At 39.7% G+C, this 14,286-nt stretch overlaps 1 protein-coding gene across 3 annotated transcripts in view; it reads left to right on the forward strand.

Moving 5' to 3' along the window:
* The window catches only part of MITF (melanocyte inducing transcription factor), a 236,701-nt gene that overhangs the window by 83,023 nt on the left and 139,392 nt on the right, over nt 1-14,286 (forward strand). The gene's annotated exons all lie outside the window — the stretch shown is intronic.

Raw genomic sequence — 14,286 nt, forward strand, 5'->3', positions numbered from 1 at the left:
GAGACTAAGAGCTTTGCAGAGCTAAAAATTCATTCCCATTGTTTTATTTTTAAGCTCTATTTTAAGTTCCTGCCAGGACAAAAATGTTCATTCCCTTTTGGGTTCTGATGGCCTGGTAAAAACTTCTTTGTAAACCCAAGGGAAATGATGGAATTGGCACAGGAGAAAATTAATTTGGTTGGGATCCATGAGTGGAGTGGAGGTAATGTGCAGGGCTTGCAGAGTCCATCATCATCAATCACTGCAGAGCCCCTGCAGCATCGCCGGGCTGCCTAGCACCCGGCCCCTTGGACAGCAGCAGGGCAAGAAGAGCCCTACTCTTGTGCTGCAGAGAAAAGCGTTAACGTAGAGTATGTGGCCAATGATGGGCCACACATTTGCACATTCAGTGAGGTTGCTTGGCATCTATTCCTGTGTGGGTGCTTTTTTTCTGGAAAAAAGTTAAATGGAGTTTTCCATAACTTTTTTTTTTTCTCTCCTAAAGTGTGCGTTGTAGGATATTTTCCAATCCCACATGTTTCCAGTAACTTAAGCTCAAAGGTCATAGCAGTGAGACACTTTCTTGTCAAAGGTGAGTCAAAAACAGGAACCTTTTAATTCTGTCACATGATGCCGGATTTTATAAAATAGTAAGAACAAGGAGTTCACTTTTCCCCCTTCTCAGTCTCAGACTTTTAGCTGTTTGCCTTCTTCACCATTGAGGAAGCCAGGAATTCAGAAGTGTGGGTCGGATATTTGCCGTAGAAAATGCATTTAGGAGCGTACACTTTAACTGGATTATAAATAGTATCTGCCCTGACAATGCTGGAATTTTCTCAGCTTCTGGAGACATTGAAGTCTTTGTTTCATGGGTCACTGCCCTCTCCCCCACCCCCTAAGCTTGAGTCATAAAGCTTGACAAATTAATGAGGTTGCTGAAACTTAAAATCTAGTGGGTAGGATGTATGGGAAACAAGGAGAGATGGCAGGAACCATACACTTGGACTCAAGGTGGCTTCTCTCTTGCTGTCCTGAACTTGCTCACTTTGCATCTTATTGTTTCAGGCCCTTGAATTTATTGTTTTCCTTCAACAGGATCAAATTAAATTGAAAAAATTAGAAAAAAGTTTAAATAGGTAGCAGCGAGACTAATATTAGCTCCTGAATTCTCTGTTTAGAATAGGAAAGAAAAAAAGAAATCTATCCATGAAAGCAGAAGTACAAGCCAGATTGCTTTGATTGTGTGTGTGTGTTTGTATTAGCTATGGAACTAAGAATGGTTTTTACAATGAATACTTGTTCTCAACCACTTAAGGTAAGACGAAACAAAAAAAACATGCAACACGAAGCCTAAGATTACTAGTGCTCCTTGGTTTAGAATGTGTTTGCTGTGTAGCACTTGATACTGGATGTATAATCAATCATATTTTATATAGTCCCTTGGACTGCAGGGAGATCTAACCAGTCCATTCTAGAGGAGATAGATCCTGGGTGTTCATTGGAGGACTGATGCTAAAGCTGAAGCTCCAATACTTTGGCCACCTCATGCGAAGAGTTGACTCACTGGAAAAGACTCTGATGCTGGGAGGGATTGGGGGTGGGAGGAGAAGGGAACGACAGAGAATGAGATGGCTGGATGGCATCACCGACTCGATGGACATGAGTTTGAGTGAACTCCGGGAGTTGGTGATGGACAGGGAGGCCTGGCATGCTGTGATTCATGGGGTCGCAAAGAGTCGGACACGACTGAGCGACTGAATTGAACTGATAATCAATCAAAACCCAATATAAAAATTCCTTTCTTGGGTTGTGTCAGTTGACCGAACAGATATTTCTTGAGTATTTGTTCCATTCCTAGAACTGTCCTAGATACTGGGGAAATAAAGTTTAAAAAGAGACATTTCTCCCTTCAGAGAGCTTACCTCCCTATGGAGAAAAAAAGACCAAACCTAACCAAATCTAGTGGAAATAAGAAACTGGACAGCTGAGTCCCAGGAAGAGAACACAGCTAAGTGAGGTAGAGAGCAACAGAGCAGCTTGTATGCGTCTCAGCCTCTGCTCTTCCTTCCCCAGACGGTGCTGCAAAAAGGTGACTAAGTGATTTCCCAGATTTTGAATTCACCCCCGACCCACCCACCCAGCAACATAAAACGTTGTTTGCTTGTCCCTGTGATTTCCTTACTAGTCTGTTTTATTTCTTTTCCAAAGTCTCTTTTTACCCCAATTGAAATTGATTGTTCAGCGCAGGCTTATTGAGTCCTAAATTAGGTTGATGTTCACAGGGAGTATTTATTTTCATTCTACTTTTTCAGTCAGCTTTTCTGCACCCTCCTACTTAAGGTTAGTTGCTTGTATGCTCCATACAGTTCTGTTTGGAACCTTAGTCTTACATGCTGTTTTCTCCCCTCTTCTGCAAATATGGATTATGATTATTTTATTTCTGTTCGCATCAGGGTCTTTCTCCAGATCTGATGTTCTCTCAAAAGCCTGCATGTTGCGATCTGTACCAAAGTGAGTTATTGGCCAGTGTTTGCTCATATCCTTTATTTTGCATCTTTCCTGTTGTTGGAATCATTTGTGACACTACCTGATCATTAATCCTGTGCTCTGAGGATGTGAGTATGATTTTTTTTTCTGGTTCCAAAGATGCACTCCAGCTTTGCATTTTGGTTGGCAGAATGACCAGAGCTTGGACAAAAGGCCGTGAGTGACACACAAACACAGGCCTGGAATTATCTTATTATAGAACCGTTAACCACGTTCGTGTGAATGGCTAAGCAAAGGTCAAAAATATGAGCAACATTATTTATGGCTCAGTGAGTGATTTGATATTCAAACTCTGTCATCATTTGTCAGAAGACTGGTATTATCAAAATTGTGCCAGGCTGAAGACTATCTAAAAAATGATTTGAGACAAGCTCAGTATACAGTAAAAAAGAAGAAAAAAAAAAAAAGACAGTTTAGGTGTATCCCAGGAGATGAGAACCCTGCACCTGATGTGGAAGTAGTTCTGTTATCCTGCTGTTGTTAGATTTGTTTGCCTCTTGACAAGGAATCTTCCTTCCTCCAGATCAGTTTTGTCACCTTTAGCCAGGGCAGTTCTTATAGGATGAAGTTAGCATCTGTGGCTTGCATGGAGAATGTTGGATTATTAGAACTTACTGCAATTGCTTGCTATAGGATGTGTTCTGGTTATCAGTTTATTGTCTCTCAGATCCACTTTCACCCTTTATCGCCTGCTGTGTGAAAATGGATCTGGACTCTGCAGATGTTTTTCTTTTGCCAGTTGGCATGATGTTAAGCTTTGTCAGGAGAGGGCGCTGGAGAGACGTTGCAAGGGGAAGGCATTTTCCTTTCTGCAGCAGGTGTCTGCTCATCAGAGGGTCTCTGATGGGCCACCTCTCTGTGAATAGCCTTCCCAGGCACTCCAGAGGAGGGAGTCCAGTAAGTTCTGTAAGTGTAGGACCACAGTGAATTTCCTCCCATGCAGAGAGCTCTTGGATCTCAGCCCTGGGGAGGAGGACCCTGAGCCCTAAGGGTCATGGCGGCTCCTTATGTCTGCCATTCCTATATTAAGAGTTTACTTCTTATTAGCTAATTCTCTGTGATAGTTAATAATTCCTTTCTTCATTCACATTTCTCTGGTTTCTGTCTCCTGATTGGATCCTGACTAATACAGTGTTCCACCATCAGAATTAGGTTTTGTTCTTGCACTGCACGAAACAGGTAGGTAAATAGTCTAATGAATTTGTATAAAGGAGCATGGAATCTGAATGTTATAAGCTGTTGTTAATTTCTCTGTGTTCTTCTGATTGAATACCAAATCTTAAGAAAAACTGAATGTCTGTAATTACCTGTGGTAAAAGTGGAGGCTGGTGGTGCCAATGTGTGTGCGTGCATGCGTGCTCAGTAGTGTCCAACTCTTTGCGACCCTGTGGACTGTAAGGTGCTGATGATCCTAGAGTTAAAAATCCACGCAAGGCTTTGTTGGACCTATTGACCATTCTGCTTTGTGGGGGAGCTTCAGGATATGTGAACAAGGCTGCTTGGGACCCAGTGGTGAGTGGTTTAATTCAGTTCCTGCAGATTGTCTGCAGAGCTGTAATATCTACATGGATAATCAGAGGTTGATTAAACGTATGTGTCAAGTCTGCTTCCTTCTACCCTTGTATCATGTGATAGGGTTGCAGGCGGTTCCCGTTTTCTGTGTGAATGCTGCATCAGTGTGATACAAGCAAGAGTAGAGCTCAGGAAAAAAAAAGGACTAGAAGGAGGTGCCATTGAGGATTATTGGGTCTGATTTCTTCCATTTTTGGATGACGAAGCTGACCACAGGTGAGGTTAGATGCCTTCCTCTCAAGAGTGTGCACTTAGCAGGAGAATACAAGACAGATTTTTTTAAACTTCTAGTCAGTTGTTTTTCCCCAACTCCAATCTATTTACTTTAAAATCTCTAATGGTTTTCATTTTTTTATAATTACTTTATAATTGAAGTACAGTTAATTTACAATGTTGTATTCATTTCAAGTGTACTGCAAAGTGGTTCAGTAATTAATATATATATGCATATACATTCAGGTTATTTTCCACTAATGGGTTAGTATTGAATATAGTTCCCTGTGCTATATAGTAGGTCCTTGTTATTTATCTGTTTCATATATATAATGGTGTGTATATGTTAATCACACATTCCAGATTTATCTTCTCCTCTCCCTCCTCTATTCCCTTTGGTAACCATCGGTTTGTTTTCTATGTCTGTGAGTCTATTTCTCTTTTGTAAATAAATCATTTGTAGTATTTATTTTTAGATTCTACATCTGAGTGATATCATGTGATATTTGTCTTTGTCTGATTTACTTCACTTAAAATGATAATCTCTAGCTTCATCCATGTTGCTATAGATGGTATTATATCATTCTGCAAATGATTTATTTTCTTATGTTTGTACTTAAGATTTCTAAAGCATGGGAAAATATAGTATGTGCTTTATTAAAGAATATTTGAGTCTAAATACCTTAAAAGGATAAAGTAGAAAATGCCTTAAGTAGGTGCATCTTCTTTTGATAAAAAATATTTTATTGAAGTGTAATGTATGTAGAGAAAAGCATACTTATTTTGAGTGTATAGAATGATGGGTTTTTTTGTGTGTATGTAAATTGAACTCCTGTTATCCAGCTCTCAGATCAATTAATCAGATGATATCTGCACCCCAGATGCTCCCTTCCTGTACTCTTTAGTCATCACCCCGCCCTACAGTAGTCACCACCCTGATTCCTAACTGCATAGATTCATTTTGCCAGTTTTGTGCTTTATAGAAATGGATTCAGTCATATTTAGGCGCTTGCCTGTGCCTGGCCTTTATTCATCATGATTATGTTTGAGAAATTCATCTGGGTTACTGTGGGTAGTTATAGTTGGTTTTTATCATGATTATATGGTATTCCTTCAAATACTTTTTTTTTTTTTGAGATTTACCCATTCTCCTGTTGATGGGCATTTAGGGAGTTTTTTGGTTTGGGGCATTTACAAGTATGAACATTTGTCTTTATTATTATTTTTTAATGTTTTGACATTAGAAGATAGAGAAGTATGAGGTTTAGGGCAAAAGCTTGAAATTAGACATACTAACTTTGATCCTGGTCAAGTTATTTACATCCTTAAGCCTGTCTCCTTATTTGTAATGAGCATCATGACTAGTGTTTCAGGATTTTGGAAAAAATTGTGTGAAATGATGGATGCGCTGCACAGTGCTTGGTATATAATAAGCTCTCAATAGAAGTTGTTAGTATTTTTCAAGTTAATGTTTAATTGTAACAAAACATCAACATAATTGACTGTCTGCATTCTGTTGCTTGTGCATCATGTTTTCATGTTTTTCAGAGCTTGCGCTTGTTTGTTTGCATCTTCTTTATCTTCTCTCTTCCTTTCTCCACGCTATACTCACTGCCTGCCTGTTATAATCCTGGTATAGGGGCAGGGATTGGAGAAAAGTTTTAGCAGATTTCATTCTTGAGTTATCATCTTAGTTTTCGCCATGTAGGCTCACCATTAGAATAACGTTTGCTCTTTTTTTTTTTTTGCTTTGCCCAAAGAGGCAAAATCCTTGCAATAAGAGGTTTGTATGCCTGAGCCTCAGTGACCTGTAAGAAATGAGGAATCAACAGTTTCCTTCTGTAATTCAATAACCATTTACTCCTCCTGCCAGACAATATGATAGAAGCGCTGTGGAACTTGAAAGCAACTGTCTTGAATCCCACCTTGAGAAAATTCCTGTAAGGAGTACCATCAGGATTGTTCTCGCTTTCATTTATAATTGGCCCAAAAGTAGAGTCTACTTGCCTGGATGCCCCGTCAGTGAGTACTGACTTTGTGTTTAGCCTCAAGTAGGCTTTCCTCTGGAATGCACTAATCCAATGTTGAGTTGGACTTTGGTGAAAATCATTAACTCATCCTGACTTAAGGAAGCTTTGTGAATGACTAGAAATTTCAGGATTATGTTTATATAGTTTCAAAAGTTGTATTTTTAGACAAAGGATAATTTAAGAAGATTGGCTAGTATCCCTCATCAATCTTAAGCTATTTTAATGAAAACAGAAAAGGACAGCCTATTTACTTCTTAGGAGTGTCATACCTCAGTTTTGTTTATAAATTATATTTAATCCTATTTTATTTAGATTATATGTATATATGATGATTTTCAAGTAGGCAATGTTAGCAAGCTTAGAATAGGTAAAGGAAAACATTTGTGGCCCAATGTTTTTTTGGCCAAATGTTTTGTGTATCATTTTAGTAGCATTTTAAAAACCTCTTTATACTAGTTTGCACAATAAATATGTTTCTGTAAAGCTGCAGATATAAGTATAGAAGATAAATATATAAAGACCATATTTTATAAATGGATTAATATAAAATCACCATCTTATTTAAATACACGAAACACATCTCATTATAATCATTCTACATAATGTAGGATCTGTTATAAAATGAACAATCTGTTTCTAATTTTTGTGCTTAAATCTTGGGATAATTTTAAGTGAGGTGTAGTCAGTGTTTTAATGTATTCTTGGAGTTTGAGCTTATGAGCATCATGGACTTGTTAATTTTATTCCTAGATAGTTGAAATAAGTATCTGACAGAAATGTATTAAGAAGCAGAACGCTATTTTTCTCTATCAGCGGAAGAGCAAATGCATTATTAGCATCTGAATTGAATACTAGAATCTCCAACATGCGTGTTTGTCTATCTGTGTGTTTTGTGATCTGAGTCTTGCTACTGCAAGTATGATCCATGGATTAGAGTGGCTCACGAACTACATGCCAGTCATCAGTGAGATGTGAACAGGCACTGAGTGTTCAAAAACCTTTGTAGCAATTGGAGAGAGTGATTTTAGGTTTCTTGATTCTGATTCAGATTTGGGCTTGCATGTTTGTGTGTGTGTTTTGTTTTTAATTTGTCTTTGAATTCATTTTTATTGTAATTTACAAAAGTGTTGGTCTGTGTTGGATTTTAAATTAAAAAAATAACAAACATAAATTGATGCAAACCACAAATTGCAATTGGTTTGAGAAGCATTGGTGAGAAACCTCCATGACCAAGGCAGAAAGGTGATATAATTTCTAATATTTTTAAATTAATTAATTTTAATTGGAGGCTGATTACTTTACAATATTGTGGTGGTTTTTGCCATACATTGATATGAATCAGCCACGGGTGTGCATGTGTCCCCCATCCCGAACCCACTCTCCCACCTCCCTCCCCATCCCATCCCTCTGGGTCGTCCCAGTGCACCGGCTTTGAGTGCCCTGTTTCATGCATCGAACTTGGAGTGGTCATCTATTTCACTTATGGTAATATACATGTTTCAATGCTATTCTCTGAAATCATCCCACCCTCGCCGTCTCCCACAGAGTCCAAAAGTCTGTTCTTTATATCTGTGTCTCTTTTGCTGTCTTGCATATAGGGTCGTCGTTACCATCTTTCTAAATTCCATATATATGCGTTAGTATACTGTATTGGTGTTTTTCTTTCTGACTTACTTCACTCTGTATAATAGGCTCCAGTTCCATCCACCTCATTAAAACTGATTCAAATGTGTTCTTTTTAATAGCTGAGTAATATTACATTGTGTATGTAGCACAACTTTTTTATCCATTCATCTTCCAAAGTACATCTAGGTTTCCATGTCCTAGCTATTGTAAGCAGTGCTGTGATGAACATTGGGGTACATGTGAATCTCTTGATTCTGGTATCCTCATTGTGTATGCCCAGCAGTGGGATTGCTGGGTCATATGGCAGTTCCATTTCCTGTTTTTTAAGGACTCTTCATACTGTTCTTCATAGTGGCTGTACTAGTTTGTGTTTCCACCAACAGTGTAAGAGGGTTCCCTTTTCTCCACACCTCTCCAGCATTTATTGTTTGTAGACTTTTGGATAGCAGCCATTCTCACTGGCGTGAGATGGTACCTCATTGTAGTTTTGATTTGCATTTCTCTGATAATGAGTGCTGTTGAGCATCTTTTCATGTGTTTGTTAGCCATCTGTATGTCTTCTTTGGAGAAATGCCTGTTTATGACTTTTACCCATTTTTTGATTGGGTCGTTTGTTTTTCTGGTATTGAGCTGCAGGAGCTGCTTGTATATTTTTGAGATTAATCCTTTGTCCATTGCTTCGTTTGCTATTATCTTCTCCCATTCTGAAGGCTGTCTTTTCACCTTGCTTATAGTTTCCTTCGCTGTGCAAAAGCTAAGTTTACTTAGGTCCCATTTGTTTATTTTTGCTTTTATTTCCATTACTCTGGGAAGTGGGTCATAGAGGATCTTGCTGTGATTTATGTCAGAGAGTGCTTTGCCTATGTTTTCCTCCAGGAGTTTTATAGTTTCTGGTCTTACATTTAGATCTTTAATCCATTTTGAGTTTATTTTTGTGTATGGTGTTAGAAAGTGTTCATTCTTTTACAGGTGATTGGCCAGTTTTCCCAGCACCACTTGTTAAAGAGATCGTCTTTTCTCCATTGTATATTTTCTTACATAGGCATGATTTAGGACATAGAATACTGTGCCCTTGTTGCATCAAGCTTTTCTAATCCCTAGTTAACCATATCCCCTAACATTTCCAGTGTAACTGTTCTCTCTAATTGTAACATTTTGAGCCTCTGATTTCTTAGAGTGATTTGCAAAGAAGTATTTATTTCTTTGCAAATAAATTCAATAAGTTTATTTGCAAATAAATCCTTGGCTTATTTGCAAGTAAGTCCAAAGAATTTAATCATTCATTCAGCCATTCTTTATTTATTGAGCATTTAACTGTGGACCAGATACTGCTCTAAGCATTGGGAATTCATCAGTAACAAAACAAGAAACAATTTCTGTTCTCTTCTAGCTTATGTGAAAAGAATTGGAATATATCAATATATGTGTATGCATTTGTGTACACACACACGTATGAAATGCAAGGCGGTTGATTGTGTCCAAGTGCACCCAGTTCCCCTTGGGCTATGACTGCATGCATTCCTCTACTCTATGGATATTAAGGTCACTATTGATGTAGTTTTGTGTTTAAACCCTGTGACTAACAAAAAGTCCCTAGGGGACAAATGTAGTTGGCTTCCCTCAGGACTCTTGGTCCTTAAGCATGACCTCCCCAAATTGTTGAGAATAATACAACGAGCCTCAGAGCCTGGAGGAACCTTGGTGTCCATTGTCCTGAAATGCTGTCCGCCTTTGGGATGTCATTAAATATAGAGTTTGTTCCAAGCTATTTCTTTGTTTCAGCTGGAGGAACTATGATCTCCTGTAGGAGGTTGTTCAGATCCTGGGAGTCTAAGATGGAGATGTCAGCTTTCTGAAATTAGGACAGTGCATTTAGGGTATGTGCACTTTTTGGGATGAGGTCTTCTAGCTTTCTTCAGCTTATACAAGTAATTCATGACCCTCAAAGCTGGAGAACCATGGATATCCAGTGGCCAAGAGCCTTTTGTAGTTTGGATCCTGTTATTTCATCTGGTTGTGTATCTTCTTTCCTCCCTTAGTCTTTTTCTGCAGTGACTAGACCTGCCTCCTCACTGTGGCTCCAGTGGGCCAGGCCTGGCCCCACCTGGGGTGCTTGACCTCCAACCATCCACAGAGCTCATCTCCTCTCCTCCTTTAAGCTTCTGCCCTACTGTTACACTCTGGGCTTACCCTGACCACTGTGTTCAAAATAGCATCCCTCTCCTGTCCCTATCTTGGTCCTTAGTGCTTTATTTTTGTCCTGGCAGTTACTGTCTTTTAACAGATGTTGCTGTCTTTAGTATCTTAGATGACTTAGTTATTTACTATATTGTCCATATGCCCTTTCTCACCCGAATGTTGCATAGAAGTAGAAACTTTTGTCTCCGTGTTCACTGTTGTATAGTGACTTCCCTGGTGGCTTAGATGGTAAAACATCTGTCTACAATGCAGGAGACCCAGGTTCGATACCTGGGTCGGGAAGATCCCCTGGAGAAGGAAACAGCAACCCACTCAAGTACTCTTGCCTGGAAAATCACATGGACGGAGGAGCCTGGTAGGCAGCAGTTCAGCTCAATTCAGTTCAGTCGCTCAGTTGTGTCTGACTCTGCGACCCCATGAACTGCAACACGCCAGGCCTCCCTGCCCATCACCAACTCCCAGATTTTACCCAAACTCATGTCCATTGAGTAAGTGATGCCATCCAACCATCTCATCCTCTGTCGTCTCCTTCTCCCGCCCTCAAACTTTCACAGCATCAGGGTCTTTTCAAATGAGTCAGCTTTTTGCATCAGGTGGCCAAACTATTGGAGTTTGAGCTTCAACATCAGTCCTTCCAATGAACACCCAGGGCTGATCTCCTTTAGGATGGACTGGTTGGATCTCCTTGCAGTCCAGGGGACTCTCAAGAGTCTTCTCCAAAAGAGTAGTTCTCTTTTGAACTACAGTTCAAAAGCCTCAATTCTTCGGCACTCAGCTTTCTTTATAGTCCAACTCTCACACCCATGCCGTTCATGGGGTCCCAAAGAGTTGGACATGACTGAGTGACTTCACTTTCTTTCTTTTTTTTACTGTTGTATCCCCGGAGCTTCAAAGAGTATCTAACACATAGTATATATTCAGTGTATATTTGATATACATTGAATAATTTGATGAATAAATATGGGGTCTGATTCTTCCTTTCAAAGTATACAACATGGAGTTTCAGTTCTTCCAGTTTAGCTGAGATTCCTTGTGTTGCTCTATGTGTATTTCGATCCTGTTGGTTGTGGTTTCATGAATCTCAGTTCTTATGTTACATAAATTGACTTTCAGTGTTTTCAATATTTTATTTTTCTTTCCATGTGTCAGTTATTCTCATGAGCCAGTTTCATCTTTTTCTTACTGATTTTCACTGTTCGTTGAATCTTACTTTATGCTGGACCCTCCAAGTGTTCATGGTTAAGACCTTAGACAAGCTGGAGAGGCCAGCAATCTCCGTCTCTCAGTTTCTTCATCTGTACAATGGGAATAATACTAATATCTAACCTTGTAAGATTGCTGTGAGGATGAAATAAGATGATGCTTGCAAAATGGAAAGCACTGTGTCTGTCATAAATATTGATTGCCTTAATTCTGATAACAGTATATTATGGCTCAGCATAATGTCTGCACGTGGCAGGCACAATGACAGTTCTTAAAGTTATGTTTTTCCCTCCCATTGTTACCACCGCTAATGATAAAGTCCCAGACAGTCATTACAGAGCAGAGCATTAACAGAACGTCCAGGAGAAGGTTAAAGGCTGTCCTCCCTTCTCTTCCTTTTTCTCTTTTTCTTCCTCTTCATTTTCTGTATGCTGTTTGTCTACACTTTCCATGTGATGGAAGAGCTTTCAGGTTTGAAATTTATTCTTCACTATGCAAATCTTATCTTGGTTGTCATCATGATAACAGCACTCAATCTTTTTTTGGTGACGTTCTATTTGAATGGATAGTAATAGGTCCTTGAGATGTGTTTCCCCATATGTATTTCACAACAGTTGGATTTTCTGGCAATGGTTTCTTTTTTTTTTTTTTTTTCTTTTGGAGGGCATTTCAAGGAGCTGCCTTGTAAACTCTGAATGCCTGAGTTATTTGCATTCTGTCTTTTCATCCTCAGTGCCAAGTTGATAAAACTCCCTAGATTCGATTCTTACAAGTAATCAACCAGCAAATGTTTATTAAGTTTATATATGGAAGACTTTTGTAGCTGCAGATTGGCATGGTGAAAGGTGAGCTTTAGGAAGATCAGTCTGGAGGCTGGTGTATAACTGGTGGTCGGCACCACTGATTCAATGGACATGAGTTTGCGTAAAATCCGGGAGTTGGTGATTGACAGGGAGGCCTGGCGTTGCTGCAGTTCATGGGGTCGCAAATATAATTATATAATATTATTAATATATATAATAATATAGTTATATATAATTAATATAATATAATTGCAAATCCAGCAGAGAAGGGAGGAAGGGGCTGCGTTGTGGGAAATGGTGAGAACCAAAAATGTGGCAGTGACAGTGGGGGTGGTGCTCTGGGTGTGTGTGTGTCTGCTTTCTTAGGTACCACCAGCACCCTGCCAGAGCAGGTGCCCCAACTTACACTTCTACCAGCAGGGGCTGAGAGTTCTGAGTGGCCCCCATTCTTGCCAACACTTGGTTACTATTCAGTTCAGTTCAGTTCAGTCACTCAATTGTCTGACTGTTTGCGATTGCTGCATAACAAATCATAGTAAAACATAGTGGTTGAAAAGAATAACTATCATCTCATTATCTGTCTTGGTTTCTGTGGGTCAGGCATTCAAGGGGGCTGTCCTGGGATGTTCTGGCTCTGGTCTTCTCATGAGGTTGCAGACAGATGGTGGCTGCCAGGCTTTCTGAAGGAGGAAACCGTTGGTGGTCAACATATGTGTGAAAGTGAGTGTTATTCGCTCAGTGGTGTCTGATTCTTTGTGAACCCATGGACTGTAGCCCGCCAGGCTCCTCTGTCCATGGGATTTCTTTAAGCAAGAATACTGGCGTGGGTTGCCATTTCCTTCTCCACGGAATCTTCGTGACCCAGGGATTGGACCCGGGTCTCCCGCATTGTGCCAGATTCTGGTGGCGTCTGAGCCACCAGAGAAGCCCCGTCAATATATACCTTTTCTAACTATCTCTCTTAATCTCAAGGCATAGGGCCAGACAAGGGTGAGTCAAGAGATGAAGTTCTGACACTGCCAAGGAATAAATGAGCATTTATTGAGCATCTACCAGGCACAGTCTTATGCAAACCTCTACTACAATGAGGTTATTTCCTTCAGCATGATCTTTCCTCAGAGTTTGCTTCCTAGACAAGCCTTTCCTTAAGAACTCTATATTTAAATACATGTTCCTCTTTATTTCCATCTTGTTGTTGATCTTTAGTTGCTAAGTCGTGTCTGAGTCTTTTACGACCCCATAGACTGTAGCCCACCAGGATCCTCTGTCCATGGGATTTCTTAGGCAACAATACTGGCGTGGGTTGCCATTTCCTTCTCCAGGAAATTTTCCCGACCTGGTGATCAAACCCGCATCTCTTGCCTTGGCAGGCAGAATCTTTACCACTGAGCTGCCAGGGAAGCTATTCCCATCTTAATTGCTCAACTTATTACCGCCATGGCCCTTTTTTTTCTGTTTACACTCTGTGTGTAGTTGTTTGCCCATTTATTGCCTGTCCACCTGCCTTCCTCCACTCCTAAGTGCTAGACTAAGGGTTCATGATGACAAGGAGTCTGCCTCTTTTATGCACATGACATATATCCAGTAAAATTTGAGTTTCAGATCAAAATGAATAATATTTTAATATGAAGTGAAGTCACTCAGTCGTGTCCGACTCTTTGCGACCCCATGGACTGTAGCCTACTGGGCTCCGCTGTCCATGAGATTTTCCAGGCAAAAGTACTGGAGTGGGTTGCAAATCTGTCCAAATATGGACCATTTAAAAAGCGTGAGTATATCTCACATACTTATAAACTATATCTGTAAAAATGTATGTCTCAAATGTGGGACATGCTATACTGAAATATGCCTGGTTTATTTGGAACTCAGATTTAATCTGATGTCTGGTAGTTTTATATGCTGCATATGTACTAAAGCACAGTTTGTGACATATAATAGAAGCCCAAATAAATGTTTGAGTCAATAAATGAGCAAATGAAAGAGTTCATATCTTTTTCAGGAAAGTTTTTTCAAGATAGATATTATTATTTAAAAAAATAAATAAAAGGGAGCCCTTCTACACTGTTGGTGGGAATGTAAATTGATAACAACCACTATGGAGACCAGGCTGGGGG

This window comes from Moschus berezovskii, chromosome 24, assembly GCF_049115385.1.
Source record: "Moschus berezovskii isolate FMDL1 chromosome 24, NW_MosBer_1.0, whole genome shotgun sequence".
Taxonomy (NCBI): domain Eukaryota; kingdom Metazoa; phylum Chordata; class Mammalia; order Artiodactyla; family Moschidae; genus Moschus; species Moschus berezovskii.